The sequence below is a fragment of the Mirounga angustirostris genome, unplaced genomic scaffold (assembly GCF_029215605.1).
Source record: "Mirounga angustirostris isolate CCGP_5_RB_7025 unplaced genomic scaffold, mMirAng1.0.hap1 SCAF_3, whole genome shotgun sequence".
In the NCBI taxonomy this organism is placed as follows: domain Eukaryota; kingdom Metazoa; phylum Chordata; class Mammalia; order Carnivora; family Phocidae; genus Mirounga; species Mirounga angustirostris.
The window spans coordinates 97,313,990-97,330,303 of NW_026991711.1; positions in this window are offsets into that span (position 1 = coordinate 97,313,990).

A 16,314-nucleotide genomic window follows, 5' to 3' on the forward strand; every position below is an offset into this window, starting at 1 on the left:
TGCTAATTATTTTCAATAGAAAAGGAATTTAATTTAATTTTTAATTAAATTAATTTTAATAATTGGAATTAATAATGGGTTCCAGGCTATGGGGGTAACATAAACTAAAACCTCATGGATAGTCTGGGTTTGTCACTATGAAAACAGCATTCAAAAAGTCAATGGTCTCATAAAGTATGAGTAAAAATTAAAATTAAATTGCAAAATCTAACAGAGAAAACAGGATCATAAAATACAAATGGAAATTACTATGGAAACCTACTGTATAAAAATTATATGAAATATTTGTAGAGAAAAATAAAAAGTGAAATGGATGAAATTAGAAAGAATAATGCTCGAATAGAAATCAGTTGGTGGGAAATAACATGTATGTAAAAAGAATCCAACCAATGGAACAGAATCTGAGCCCTGAAGCCAACCTACACAGAAGAAGGAACTCGATACATGACAGAGGTGGTGTTGCAATTACTCTAGAAATGATAGTCTTTATCACAAAAGATCCTGGAATAATTGGATATTCACATAGGAAAAAAAAGTTATTTTTAGTTTTCTCTTCACACTATCTCAACAGTATCATACAAATCAATTTTGTGTGCATGAAAACCTCAAATATGAAAAGCAATACTTTAAAACTTTTTAGATATAATCATTATTTTCTAATATAGGATTTTTAAACCAGATGCAACAGAACACATACTATTAAAGAACTGATTGATATATTTAATTTTATTAAAACTGAAAGCAAAAAAATGCATAACCAAATTGACAAACAACAAAAAAAACTTCTGTTCGTCTAAAACCACCATGAAGAAATGAAAAGCCAAATCTTAGCCTGGAGGAAGGATCTACAGTATATATAATAACAATGATTGATATTATAAATATATTTTTTAAAAAGATTTCTACAATGGGGTGCTGGGTGGCTCAGTCGTTAAGCAGCTGCTTTCGGCTCAGGTCATGTTCTCAGGGTCTTGGGATCGAGCCCCGCATCCTCCGCGGGAGGCCTGCTTCTCCCTCTCCCACTGCCCCTGCTTGTGTTCCCTCTCTAGCTGTGTCTCTCTCTGTCAAATAAATAAATAAAATTCTACAAAAAATAGTTTTAAAATCTACATTAGAACATATCAGAAATATGAATAGACAATTGAAATGAAGAGAAAAATGTATGGCTCATAAACATGAAATGATGCAGGAGTCCACTGATAAACAGTGAAAGTTAAAATCCTAAGTAGGTCCTGTTTTAGATCATCCATATTGACAAAAGAATCTGTTAATAATAGGTCCAGCAGGAGGTGTGGTGTATAGTGCATAGATTCTCATAGACACTGTGATGAGAAGATTCACTTAGAACAAATTTTGGACAGTTTTATAAATTGCACAGAGACACACACATCATGAAAGTGTATGTTAATGCATGGTGCTAGTAACCATCAAATTTGGAACAAATTTGGGACAAAGTTTCATCTGGAGGAAGGGGAAAACATGAGATTGGAGGGACATGCCCAGGACTGGTTTCCACTCTATTGCTAATACTGTGGTCTAACCTATGTGATGGATCCAAGTGTTTGGTTTATCTTTTTTGATACAGTTATTACTTTTTTGTATATTGTAAATATTGTATGCTAATGTTTATCAGAGGAAAAACAGATGTGGAAAATGAAATGGCTTTTTTTGGGAAAACATTTTCCATGTTAAGAAAATGTGAACATTTTCAGACAGGTCATCAGGAACTGGAGGGGAAACAATGATTTCCTTACCTAGTACATATAGAATACGTAAAATTATAATGGTATGATACTAAATTAAAAACTTGATAACAGATGTTTATGATTCTACCTTTTTTAGGTTATAATTTTTATGGCTCTCAGCCTATTGACATTCCAAAACTATAAAAAGGAAAACGGTGAACATACACACACACATCACAATCATTTGATCAACAATTACAATCATTTGATCAACAATCAAATATTCTTGAAAAGGGATCCCTGGGTGGCTCAGTTGGTTAAGCGTCTGCCTTTGGCTCAGGTCATGATCCCCGGGTCCTGGGATCGAGTCCCGCATCGGGGTCCTTGCTCAGCAGGGAGCCTGCTTCTCCCTCTGCCTGCCTCTCCCCCTGCTTGTGTTCTCTCTGTCTCTCTCTCTCTGACAAATAAATAATAAATAAAATCTTTAAACAAAAAAAAACAAATATTCTTAAAATAAATAAATGAAAGAAAGCTAAATTAGAAAGAACACTAATCAGTTTAGGTTTAAACATATTTTCTTTTAATTACTTTGAATAGGTTTTCTTTAACATCAATTTATTTCTTAAAATCAACTGCAAAATTGTCTACAAGTTATTGGCAAGTAATTTTTCTCTCTTTTAAAGATTCATTTATTTATTTGAGAGAGTACGCATGCCAGTGGAGGGAGGGGCAGAGGGAGAGAATCTTCAAGCAGACTCCCTGCTGATCACAGAACTCCAGGTGAGGCTCCATCTCACAACCTGTGAGATCATGGCTTAAGCCAAAACCAAGAGTCAGAAGCTTAACCGACTGAGCCACCCAGATGCCCCAAATCATTTCTCATTCTAACAAAATCTTTGTTTTTTTGCTTAAGATAGCTAAAGTCAGTTTTGCTTTCCCAGATAGTAATAGTAATAGAGACACTAAACCTATGGATACTGCATTCAAATCTGTTTTCAACTTTTCCATGATAGCAAGTCATCTGATCAAAGCATTGAACTTGGCTCTGTCACTCATCATGGGGATATGATTTAACATCATGGGGGCCAGATAACTTCTTTGGAAAATGAAGACGCTGAAGAGGGAGGCCAGGTTCAATTCACTGTCCTACCACCTACCAGCTGCAGGATGCCAAGCAAATCACTTACCTTCCCTTATCAATTTCTGTACCTATAAATCAGAATCACTAATTTCACACTCTCAGAATTATATGTGAGAATTATACGATTTAATGTTTGTGTCAATAGGCACACTGGTTGACACATGACAAATGACCAGTTCTTCAAATTGTACTGTATCTCTTTAACTGGACACTACACCAGCCTTGTCCTGGAAGATACTTCCACGTACAAAGGAAGAACTACCCAATATTCATGAATTCATAACTTTTGTATGCTAAAACTTCCTGGCATTGAATGTCTGAGGTTTTATCTCATCTAACAATGGACAAGCTTTTATAATACATTACAGAAATAACACAACAAGAAGAGCTAATTAAAGATACTATCATCTTTTTATCTTTTTTAAAAATTTGTTGCTTTACTATTTCTTTCACAACTGGTAGGAGTTCATGACAAAATAAAGAAGGACTTTAGCAATACATCAAGAAAATAGTACCCAATCCAACTTTTAATTCATTTGAGTGTTTTCAGATTTCTATCACTAGCAATAAAGAAACCTCAACAATTCTAGTTAGATATGACTATTTGTTATGTTTCAGGGAGTGGAATTAAGGTTTCCACACAGTTGTTTCACTATGTCAAGTTAAACTGATTCAAAATCACCTATGATTCAGCTTTTGCTCAACCAAACACAGTGAGCTGAGAGAAAGAGGTAGTTACACTAGATGTCATTCTTCATAAGGAGATGGTCTCTTGTTCAGTTCATGCTGCACTAGGACTTAGTCTCCCATTCACACAGTTGCTTCTGCCCTAATAGAAAATAAATACTTTCTTACTTGTGCTTCCCCTTATCATTCATTGTGTCCTTGGCAGATATGTACTCTTGGTAGAAATGCCCCGCCTTCCCCTTCAGCCTTATGAAACCCATTCATTTGTCAAGGTTCTTCTCCAGCTTATATCCTCTCTAGGTTTACTCTAAAACAAGTGGGACCATCTCTTCTTTTTTTTTCTCCTGCCATATTTATCACATATCTTTATTTCAGATTTTGGTAGTAACCACACTTCACACAGTACTGAAATTACTTTTGAACATCTGCTTTTCAAATTATAATTTGAAGTAATGCTGGACAAAATATGTTTTTAAAATTAACAGAAATTTTAAAAAGTTGCAAATATCAGCATAATAGGTAAAGACATGATTAAGACTTGTAATAAACCGGAAATTATGAGTGTACATATTTGACAGATTTGAAATGCATAAATTCAGACTTCAATCTTTACATTAATGGGAACCAGGTAGAAAAGGCAATCAGAATAGATTCTGTATAAACAAGATGAAACCAAACCAAGTTTTTGAGAAGCATAAAACTTCCTGATAGAAATAATTTCTCATGTGGCCCTCTGGATGGAGATGTTAGTCAACATAATGAGTCATTCTCAAAAGCATCATTTTAAGACCCACAGCCATGTGATCTGTTGTACTATTTCTCGTCATAACCTTCAACTCAATTGATGACATCTCACCAAGATAGAATACAGTGAAAGAAGTTCTCCTGGATACCTATCTAACAGTGTTTATATATTGCATTCATGATAGTTTGGGTTAAGCAAGAGATCAGTGTTAGAGTATGGAGGGAAAAGCATGAATTGATAGTCTTTAGAAAATCTTCAGAAATTTTGTTTCTCTTAGCTGAGCTTTTGTGTAGTACCAATTGATAGACTATTCAAAAAAATGAAATTATCTATATTACTTTTAAGTGTAGAGCTATGTTTAGCAATTGATCAAATTGAGGATATGTTTGACATTCTTTTATGAAATTGGGGAGTCAAAAATAGGGAAGAGCTGTAAAACTAAGGAGTGAAATAGAAGGTAGGGAGCCAACAGGGAAGAAATCTCTCCGTCACTGTTTGGCTTATTACAACATACATGTATACATTTGATTTTAAAATTAAAATATTAAAATATTTATCAAGATATTGTTTTCAGAACATGATTTTAAATTTTCTCTAATGCACAGAAAAATGAGTTTCTGAGTAATAAGCCTTAAAACATGGCTATTTGTATCTGATTGTAATTAATTTTAGGACCCACTGCCCATTAAGAAAACTTCCAGTTCATAATAATTAAGTAGTGTCATCTCCTTAAAGTTGAATAGGAGGAGCTTTGACACATAGAGCTTTGAAGTTGTTGCTCCCATCCTTGCAAGAAAAAATGCTGAATGGGTGGATAATCAATGACTTTTCTTTGACAAGTCAAAAAACTGAGATCTCATGGCAAATTGCCACTGGGAAATCTGGAGGCAGGCTAATCCAGAGTCACAGTCAGGATGTGCTTACTTGGAGCCATGAAGTGGAGGGACACTTATACCTTAATCTGGGTGAACTGCTGGAGGCCATAGGGACTAGCATGAAGCTAAAACCTCCTGGGGGCTGCAGTCATGGTCAGCCTTCACAATTTCATGGATTTTACCCCTGGGAACTCCACTAGGTTCTCATGATAAAGATTTGAAAAGATTCCCCCATGGCTCTGGCATAGAGAGAGGAAAGATAATCACTGTGAAGTACATCCAAAGTGTTCTCCAGAACAAAAAGCTATTCTCCATTATAGCATTCAATTCATATACTGGAAAAGAAGAGCTATCTAATATCAATAATCTATGCTTTTGCCCCCCCCCCAATTTAAGCCTAAAGCTAGAAGAATAAAAGAAGTAATTAAAATTAGAGGAGAAATCAATGAGATTGAAAAGCAGGAAAATAGAGAAAAATCAGCAGAATCAAAAGCTGATTCTTTGAACAGATCAGTAAAATGAATAAACCTCTTGCCAGGGTAACGAAGGAAAAAAAGGGAAGACACAAATTACCTATTTCAGAAATGAAAAATAGAAAATCACTACTAATGCCATGGATATTAAAATGATAATAAGAGAATAAGATGAACATTTTTAGGCCCCCAAATCTGAATCTGATAATTGAGATTGAACAGACTTATTCCTTGAAAGACACAAACTACCAAAACCCAAACAATGTCAGATATCAAAGGACACAGAAGTACCCCCTTCCTAATTCTTTTTTTTAATATTTTATTTATTTATTTGAGAGAGAGAATGAGATAGAGAGCCTGAGAGGGGGGAGGGTCAGAGAGAGACGTGGGACTCGATCCCGGGACTCCAGCATCATGACCTGAGTCGAAGGCAGTCGCTTAACCAACTGAGCCACGCAGGCGCCCCCCCTTCCTAATTCTGAAGGAAGATTATATATGTGATTTTATGTGTGTGTATGTATATACATACCCACATATACATATAAATAAACATATAAACATATACATAAAAATATATACTTTCCCAATGCCTATCACAGTGTTTAATTAATGACTCGGATTAAGTAAAATTTGTGGAAAAAAATAATAATCCAATTTTAGCTGCTCCACTTAATGCCCAGGGATTTTAGCCTAACATTTCAGAAGACTTATCAGACTGATCATCTAAAGGGCCATATGCTCTCTTATTCTTCAGTCTCAAAAGTAGGAACAGATTCTCCCATAGTTTTATATATGCCATCTCATTCATGACAATGAATTCCGTCCCAGACAGAAAGAATGAATAAAGTTAGGGTAATTATTAGGATAAGAATAATGCATTACTTTTTTCACATGTTTTAAAGGAGTGATATCTTGAGCCAAGAAATACAGTAAGATGAGATGATTAGTAGTTGGGGGGAGACTAGTAGAGGGAGGTAGGAATTATGAATAATATAATCTACTCACTATATCATTTCCCCCCAATAAATCCACTAGCAAACAGAAAATGGAAGGAAAAATCAATACAGACAATTTTAGATCAACTATGCACCATTCAATAGATTACAGTCTACTTACTTCAGTGAATTTCCCAGATATCTTCTATATATTTCTTGGACCTTAATTTATTTTATGAAAAAAATGCTAGTGGTAAGATCATAAGTATGATAATAAAACTTTAACATTAATTATGGGATTCTGTGTATGTTATATAAGCTAAGGTATAAAACATTTGTCAAGCAAACTCTCACACAGAATGATCCATAACACTGTCTCATGTCATTTTGCTATAAGCACACAGTGTGTCAAATGAAGATACTTTTTCTGCATCTACTTCAGGGTATGATGTATAAGTGCAAACACTATTTGTAATGGGCAAATTGAACATGCTAATTTATCATGGAATGGTTTTAATAAGCAGGTACATCCCTAATTAAAGATATAATTTACTTGTGGTGGCTGGGTGGCACAGTTGGTTAAGTGTCCGACTCTTTCAGCTCAGGTCATGATCTCAGGGTTGTGAGACTGAGCCCCATGCGGGGCTCTGCGCTCAGTGCAGAGTTTGCTTAAGACTCTCTCTCCATCTCCCTCTGCCCCTCCTACCCCACTCTCTCTCTCTTTTTCTTTCTAAAATAAATAAATAAATCTTCATATATATATATATATACATATATTATATATATAACTTACTCTATTCCTAATTTTTTACCCCATTAGTTTTTATTATTCCATTAAGATGTATTCCACTCACCAACAGACAAAGGTGAGTGACAGCTCCTTAAAGGCTATAAAGACAAATATTCTGATCAATTTTGTTGATTTTATAATTGCCCTCAGGTTTTAGAATAAACACTTCACCTTTTTATTTTCCACTGCTATCCTTGTCGATGAAGATAAAGTGAATTTGTGGAAAACCTATATGGAATTGCTGCATTTGTCCACTTTAGTCTTAGAATATCAGTTAGAAGCTTTGTGTGAAAACAATATTTAAAGAGGTATATATTGATACAGTAGTAGAAAAATAAAACTGAAATCCTTTATGCTATACATCTTAATTAGATGCTCAATAGATGCCACACATCTATTGAGATAGATAGCATATAATATATGGTGGAGTAGAGATGGGAAAAATAGTTTGTGCTCACCAGGAAATCCCCAAAGATCTTTGCAGGCCAGAAACTTGCTGCAAATGTAACATATATTAGTAACTAAATCAAGATATAGGGAACATAATGTCTTCTTGAAGATTATGTATATAAATATGGTTTACAGTTTGAGAGTTCTTAGAGAGACCATCTGCAGATTTATATAGCGTTTCTTTATAATATATGTGCCTGTACTTCAGCCTAGAGTTCCTTTATAATTAATGTTTTTTCATTTAAAAATTCATTAAAAAGAAACTCGAGGAGCTCCTGTCTTCACTACTTTTCTCTATTTCAAAGAAGCTTTATTCAAGTCATAATTTATGAGGTAATATAATAATGCTTATTAGCCCAACGGAATTCTTAAAATTGTAGCAAAAAATAATTTGAGTCCTTTGGGTCCTCAGAAAGGAGGAATTGCAGAACCGGAGATTGTGGAATAAACATCAAATGTCTGCTTCCAGCATCATGGCTACCTATATGCTCTGAGACTCTGACAGTATACACCAATCATATCATGTATATGATGTTCTTTTTGTGAGACTGATCATTTGAAATAATTTAGACAAGCACTGGAAGGGCTGTCCTCCAATAAAACTGATTAGCCGAGACCTACATATTAAGGGATGTTAGCCTGAGAATAGATGTTACTAGTCGTACTGATCCTTAAGCAACGTTGAGATGAGAGAGCTCCTACGGCAAAACTCAGACTATATAAAAGAGCTGATGTGGTCCCAGATAAGTGCCATCTCCCACCCTGCTACTTTTTTTTTTTTTAAGATTTTATTTATTTATTTGATAGAGAGAGAGACAGCGAGAGAGGGAACACAAGCAGGGGGAGTGGGAGAGGAGAAGGGAGCAGGGAGCCCGATGCGGGGCTCGATCCCAGGACCCTGAGACCATGACCTGAGCCGAAGGCAGACGCTTAACGACTGAGCCACCCAGGCGCCCCCACCCTGCTACTTTTTAAGAGAAGTAAAAGCAAATCCAGTCTGTAGGAATGCTATCCAAATTTCCCATTTAGGCCATAGGACTCTCACAGTTATAAAGAAATAATGCTAAAACCAAAAAAAAAATGAAGGTACAATTAAAGATCAGGAGTACACACACAGAAAAAAATCACCATAACTAAGAGTTAATATTAGCAATAATTAAAAAAAAAACTTACTTAGATTACCAAAGACTAAAGGTAGTATAACTGTCAAATAAGGAATGCAAAACAGCATTTATAAAGTATTTAAGAACACAAGGGATAAAACCACAAGGATGGACAATTTAAAAAGGGATTTTTATATATGAATCAGAAAGATAAAAGCAAATGGAACTACTAAAAATGACAGACTTCTAAATTTAAAAACTTACTTAAAAAGTTAAGAAGTAGATTAAACACTGATCCAGAGAAAAATAATATACAGGAAGATAGTAAGAATAAATTGCATAGAATGAAGTGACAAGGCAAAGGAGATGGAGAACAGAAAGGAGGCAGGAAGAGATGAAAAGGATAAAATTAGAAATTCTATAATTGGAGTCCCAGGAGGAGTGAATGGAAACAATGTGGAATAGTCAGTATATAAACACATAGCATTTTTGGATTTCCAAGAACTAGAGAAAAGCACAGTTTCACATACCCTCTCTGTTTTTGCCCCCTACAAAATGTCAGGAGTTTCCCCAAGCCATCATGACATCCAAAACTCCATGATACATTTCAAAATGCATCCTAAGAGGATTATATGCCCCTTGCTGAAAAACTACTGTTCTAGACTTAAGATGAAGACATAAGCATTTGACATACTGTGATCAGAAATCCACAATTCAGAAGTGGTTATGTGAACACGCAAAATAATGGAAACTGAATATTTGATTGTGGAACTTAATTTTAAATCTTAAAAGTAGTGGTATTCAAGAAATACAGCTGCTAGAACGAATGCACACCACTTTTCCATAGACGTGATACGAAATTCTATCAGCTTCAGAAGCCTAAAAGATCCAAGTCAGTGCTGTCAGTCTATGGCTCTCTTTGTTGCCAGAGTTGCTCAGAAAATTGGCTCATTACACCATCAAAATATGCTGTGTGTACTATGAATAAGCCTTTCATGCAATAGACTTGTTGGAATGCCAGAGTGGAGAGCAGGGCTTCCCTAAGCTTTCAAAACAAATTTGATAGTTGTTTTTGTGCCTGTTGAGTCAATAAATATTTGTAAGTTTGGAAAAACCTAGTGTAAAACTTTCTTTCGTTATGATACATCCTTGGTGGTAAGATTGTGGGTAAGGAATCATGTGGGTTCTTCCTACCTTTAATCATCAAGGTCTACAGATGTTTACCAAAAGAATCTAATAATTGCTGATCAAACAAATTGGCACAGGTCAGTTTACACACACACACACACACACGTAATTATATATATAATTGTGTGTATATAAAAAGGTAAAGTATTAATCCTATAATTTTAGGGGTTTTTTTAGGACGAAGAGTCATTGGAATTATCATGGAGAGAGACTGTTAGCAAATAGTCATTTCAAAATAAAAAGTAATAAAAGACCAATGAAATTTTTCTTCTTGCCCCACATTAGCAAATATAGGTTCTTATTTTCCAGTTAGAAAAATAAATATTTAAACATATCTATATGAATCCTTGCAATGAAATGACTGAGTTTGACATGATAGAGAACGCTCAATACATAGTGACTAAACATTTTGGAAACAGTTTTGTCAATACATAGATAAAAAAAGAACATTTAAAACACAATGCAAAAATCACTTATGTCTTCCTTTGTTTAACTCCTTTTTTAAAAACACCAAAAACATAAGCCATACTGATAGCTTTTATTTTTCATTGAAATGTCATCTAAATATATTTTAGCTAATTTCCCAGATTACGTTCACTCTCCCTGGACAGAAATTACTCATGACCAAAGACAATTACTTCAGTATTGCCCATGCTCACAAAGTAAACTCATCAAACAAACAAATGAACAAACAAAAAACAACAAAAAATTCCTAACATTATAAATATCAAGACTGTTGGAATAATTGGCTGCTTTAAAAGGGCATACTCAATTGGATATATAGATAGATAATAAATAAGTATAGTTGTATGTATAACTTCCTGAAATAGCATATTCTTTTGATTTAAGGTGATAGAACTTCTGCTTTGGATGACTTGCCTCCTTATTAACTACTCAAATATAAATCTACCCTCCCTTCTTAAAACACTTGAGATAGGATAGGTTCAGATTTCAAAATTTCCCAGAATTGGAAAGATACACATTATATAAGTAACACTGACAGGATAGGCAGGGGTATATTGACATTTCCTCAACAGAACATGTGAATAACCATACTACAAGTGAGACACATAAGGTTGCCTTCCTCAATTTAGGTCAGGCTTATCTGTCAAGCAGGTTATGAAACAAACCAACAAAAAACAAAACAAAATGAAGAAACCCTTTATTTCTCAGACATTGAAATTCAGAATTACAGATAAGAGAATGTGCATTTATGTGCCTTTTTATAAGCTTTCTTCATTTCACAATACTATATAAGGGTTCAAGAGAAGACTAGTTATCATCCTTAAGAGTTTCTATATTTCCTATACTTGGTATCCATTGTTATACACCTTCAGCTTTGATTATAGCCAATGCCACAGGAATACTATTGTAATTTCACTTTGTCCCTTTGATATAAGGACTAAATCTTACACTGTGTAACATCTTCTACCATGTTTTATATTCTCAGATCTATAAGCTTCTTTCTAAAAATAATTACTGCAAAGGGAGTAAAATTGAATTTCTATTTTATAATTAATTGTGAACCTCATGCCCAATAATGTTTTGGTTGACTTTGGGTGCAACGATAGCAGTAATTGAAAATGGATTTTCTGAACTCCTTTTTTAAAAATTTTATAGGAATTTTTTTACTGGGCTATTTTCTAAAGGGGAATCACACACAGTTCTATTATGGCTACTCTGGGTAATTGTTTTTCTTTTTCTTGTAACCTATTTTTAACTTTCCACACTTTTTTTTTTTAAACTTCACTTGGGATTGATTAGTTCAACCATTAGATTTAAATTGGGATTGTGCTGGCCGTTTGATACATAATAATTTTGCAAAATCAAGTATCTCTGACTGTCAGAGCTCTAAGTTCTCCTTGCATATAAATGTTTAATAATTGCAACATAAATGGGTAAATTTGGGTTCTTTTATTATCATTATGGGTCTGGTAATCTATTTGACATTTCTATCAATAAGTCATATGCTATCTAGATTAGCAGTTTTTAAAAATATAAATAAAAACAATTGCATAACAAAAATGTTTCCTTAGAGACTATAAGTGCTATATTTTCTCCCAAGATAATGATTCTTTCTCACTTGCTTTGTAACCCTGTTCTTCCTGGAAAATATTGTTGCTGTCAATGTGTGACTATGAGTGAAAATTAAATCCCTTTTAGACAAGTGAGACTTTGAGTTTACTGAACACTATCTCTTGTGCTGAATATTATTTGTAATCAATCTTTCCAATTCTTCCAAATTATTTGAATGATACTGGAAAACTGAGGCCTAACCAGATAAAACAGAGCTCCAGAGATTCAGGAGCTCAGGGGAGGAAAGGAAAAGAAGATATTCGTGTGCTTCTAGGACTGGGAAGGAAGGTTTATGTTCAGGAGTACAAATGGAGGACCAGAGGAAGCAAACAGAGAAAGAGCCTCCTGCTTTTGAAGTAATGAATCCTTATAGAGATCTTGTATTAATCAAGGTAATAAGAACTACGAAAGTGAAAAAAAAAAAGAACAAAATCATATTAGGTGTCTTTGAATGATTCATAACCTGACTGAACAAATAGGATATGTATACATGAAACAGAGATTAAAGAAATTGCATATAATCAACTTTGTGTTGTTAAGACCAAACTATGAGGTCAGACTAAAAGTACTCTGGAAATATTGATGTAGATATTGGTATGAAAGGATCCAAGTGAACACCTTTTAAGTGAAAATAAAAATATGAAAATCATAAAATAGGGCACCTGGGTGATTCAGTTTTTAAGCATCTGCCTTCTGCTCAGGTCATGATCCCAGCTGCTCAGTGGGGAGTCTGCTTCTCCTCTCTCCCTCTGCCCTTCCCCCTGCTGGTGTGCTCTCTCTGTCTCTCAATAAATAAATAAAGTCTTAAAAAAAAAGAAAGTCATAAAATAAAAATAAAAATTGGATAAGGGTGGCGTGGTACATGAGAAGATGAGCTAAAAAGAACCCTGATAAATAGAGTCAATTGATGAGCTGGGAGATTAGACAAGGAATCTCACAGAACACATCATGGTGTGTGTGTGTGTGTGTGTGTGTGTGTGTGTAAGAAAGAGAAAGAAAAAGAATAAAATTAAATTGAACACACACAGAGGATACATACATACACATTTCCATCATCCATCAGTTCTTGTTATGCATAAATGGTACAGCAGACAATAGGGAGAGTCAGTAGGAAGATATACAAAGAAATGCTTTTTATCTTTTTTTTAAAGATTTCATTTATTCATTTATTTGAGAGAGAGAAAGAGAGAGATAGCACAAGTAAGGGGGAGGGACAGAGGGAGAAACAGACTCCCCACTGAGCAGAGAGCCTGATGCGGGACTCGATCCCAGGACCCTGAGATCATGACCTGAGCCGAAGGCAGACCCTTAACCGACTGAGCCACCCAGGTGCCCCTAAAGAAATGCTTATTATAAATTTTGTAGAATTGAAGAGAAAACATAAGTCCTTACATTTTCATTGTCAACCCAAGACAAGAAAAGTGAATTTAAAATAACCCATACCTTTCATGTAAGAATGAAATTTTAGAATTCAAAGAAGTTTTTTCACTGAAAGTTCCATGGGATGGTATGGGATTAGAAACAACTATTAAATTAATAACCAACAGAGAGTCAACTGAATCCTCATTAGTAGCTTAGGTATAAGATTTGGAAGGATTGTTTTTATATTTCTGAAGTAAAGATTTAACTAGAACTCTATATTAAACCAAACATTGAATTATGAGAACTAAAAAAAAAAAAAAAATTAAAGCATGCCCAAATATACAGTATTTCTTTTTTTTATTTATTTAAAGATTTTTATTTACTTATTTGTCAGCGAGAGAGAGCGAGCACAAGCAGGGGGAGCAGCAGAGGGAGAGGGAGATGCAGACTCCCCGCTGAGCAGGGAGCCCGATGTGGGACTCGATCCCAGGACCCTGGGATCATGACCTGAGCAGAAGGCAGACGCTTAACGACTGAGCCACACAGGCGTCCCAATATACAATATTTCTTAATCATCCATCACCCCACCTGAATAATTTACTAGAGGATACACTTTGAAAAAAGGAACAATGACTCTAAGGGAGAGATTTTACAAGAAATAGTGAAGAATAATAAAACCAGTGTAATATATACTTAGGCTTAAATAAGAGTGGTTTAAAAAATGACAACTTTAAATTTATTGATGATCTCAGTGTACAATAAGTTTTTCAGCCCACTGATGTAAGAGATGGCAGGAGGTGGGAGGAAGAAAAAATAACATAAGTGCTAGGATTCTTGATTTATATGATACAAATGTAAAGAGAATGATTAACATAAGGCTTTACAGAGAAATACCATCTTAAATACAAATGTTAAAATTTCAAGTGCAATCAAAAGTATTGAGATGTTAAACTTTAATTTTTTTTAAAGATTCATTTATTTATTTGAGAGAGAGAGAGGAAGAGAGAGAGAGCATGGCGGTGGGAGGGGCAGAGGGAGAGGGAGAGGGAGAGAGAATCTCAAGCAGATTTCATGCTGAGTGGGGAGCCCAAGGTAGGGCGCGATTCCAGACCCTGAGATCATGACCTAAGCCAAAATCAAGAGTTGGATGCTTAATTGACCGTACCACCCAGGCGCCCCAAGATGTTAAACTTTTAACACATTAAAGAAAAAAAAGCAACTAAGAAAACTACATGAGTTAATCAAAATATAAGAATAACAATTTCTTTTTTTTAAAGCAGAGAAAGTAGAAAACATAAAATATGTTGTCAGGAAATAGTCTAAACATCTCAGTAATCACAATAAAATGAATATCTAAAAATTAACAGTTTAAGTGCTTAGTCCCAGATAGAGCTTTAAAAAATGTGATCTTGTTTCCTGTTTAAAAGGGCTATACTTAGAAAAAAATGACTCATAAATGTTGGTAGTAAAGAAGGAGCAAGGTGTATCACAGATACATGTAAACACACATACACACACACACAAACACACACCCAAATGTGTTATTATCAATGTTAGAGCAGAAGGAATGTTAGTTAATTGCATTTAAGAGGATAAATAGGTATCTTTATATTTAATAAGATCTATAATCCTTTGGGTGCCTGGGTGGCTCAGTCGTTAAGTGTCTGCCTTCGGCTCAGGTCATGATCCCAGGGTCCTGGGATAGAGCCCCACATCGGGCTCCCTGTTCAGCGGGAAGCCTGCTTCTCCCTCTCCCACTCCCCCTGCTTGTGTTCCCTCTCTCGCTGTGTCTCTCTCTGTCAAATTAATAAAATCTTTTTAAAAAAATCTATAATCCTTCAAAAGATGCAAAATTTATGTTGTATCGGGCATGTTTTGGCCTCTAGAAAGCAGGTAAAAGACCCAATTTCATAGAATTGTGAAATAAAGAATGGAGTTTCCTTAAACTGAGGTGGCAAAGACTACAGGAAGAAAAGATGGTAGCAATGACACGCTGGAGTCTGAGAGCTCAGCTTGGGGCATGTTTCTTTTGAGTTGCCTGGTAGAAGACCAAGTATAGATATCAAGTAGAAAGTTGATTTTATAAGTCTTTGGGTCAGGATGAAATCCACTTTAGAGGTATACATTTTAAAGTCTTTGGAAACTGCACTTAACAACATGAGACTGAATGATATTTGGTAAGTGTGTATATGTAAAAAACAAAACAGAATGAAACAAACAAACAAACAAAAAAACCCACAAGAAATCCAAGGACAAGACTGAGCCCTTGGTAACTGAGCCCAGGATATGAGAAAACAGTGAGCAAAATTGAATATGAATGGTCAGAGTATACAAGGAAATCCAGGAGAGTCTGGAATACAAGTTAAAAATGTGTTCTAGGTCAGAGAGAAAATGCTGCAGATAGATTAAGCAAGATGAAGAGTAAGAAGTGACTGGTGTATTTAGTAATTAGGAACTCCTTGTTGATCTTGTGGAAGCAGTTTTGGTACAGTGGTAGGAGCAACAGGTCTGAGTAAAATGGGCTTAAAGAATAATAGGAAGAGAATTAGAATAAATGAGTTTGGATGAGTCTTCCAAGGGGTTTTGTTGTAAAGGGGGAAATAAAGTTTTGTATATAAAGAGGAAAGCATGATACAGGAGATTTGGTTGCTTTTTTTCTTTATTTTATGACTGGAGGAAAAACAGCAGTTTCAAATATTAAGATCATGCACATGTGTAAAGATAATGAAAGAAAGGTAAAACTTGATGGAGCGATATACTTCAGGAAGCTAGTGAGAATAGGATTCTCACTGAAGGTGTTGCCT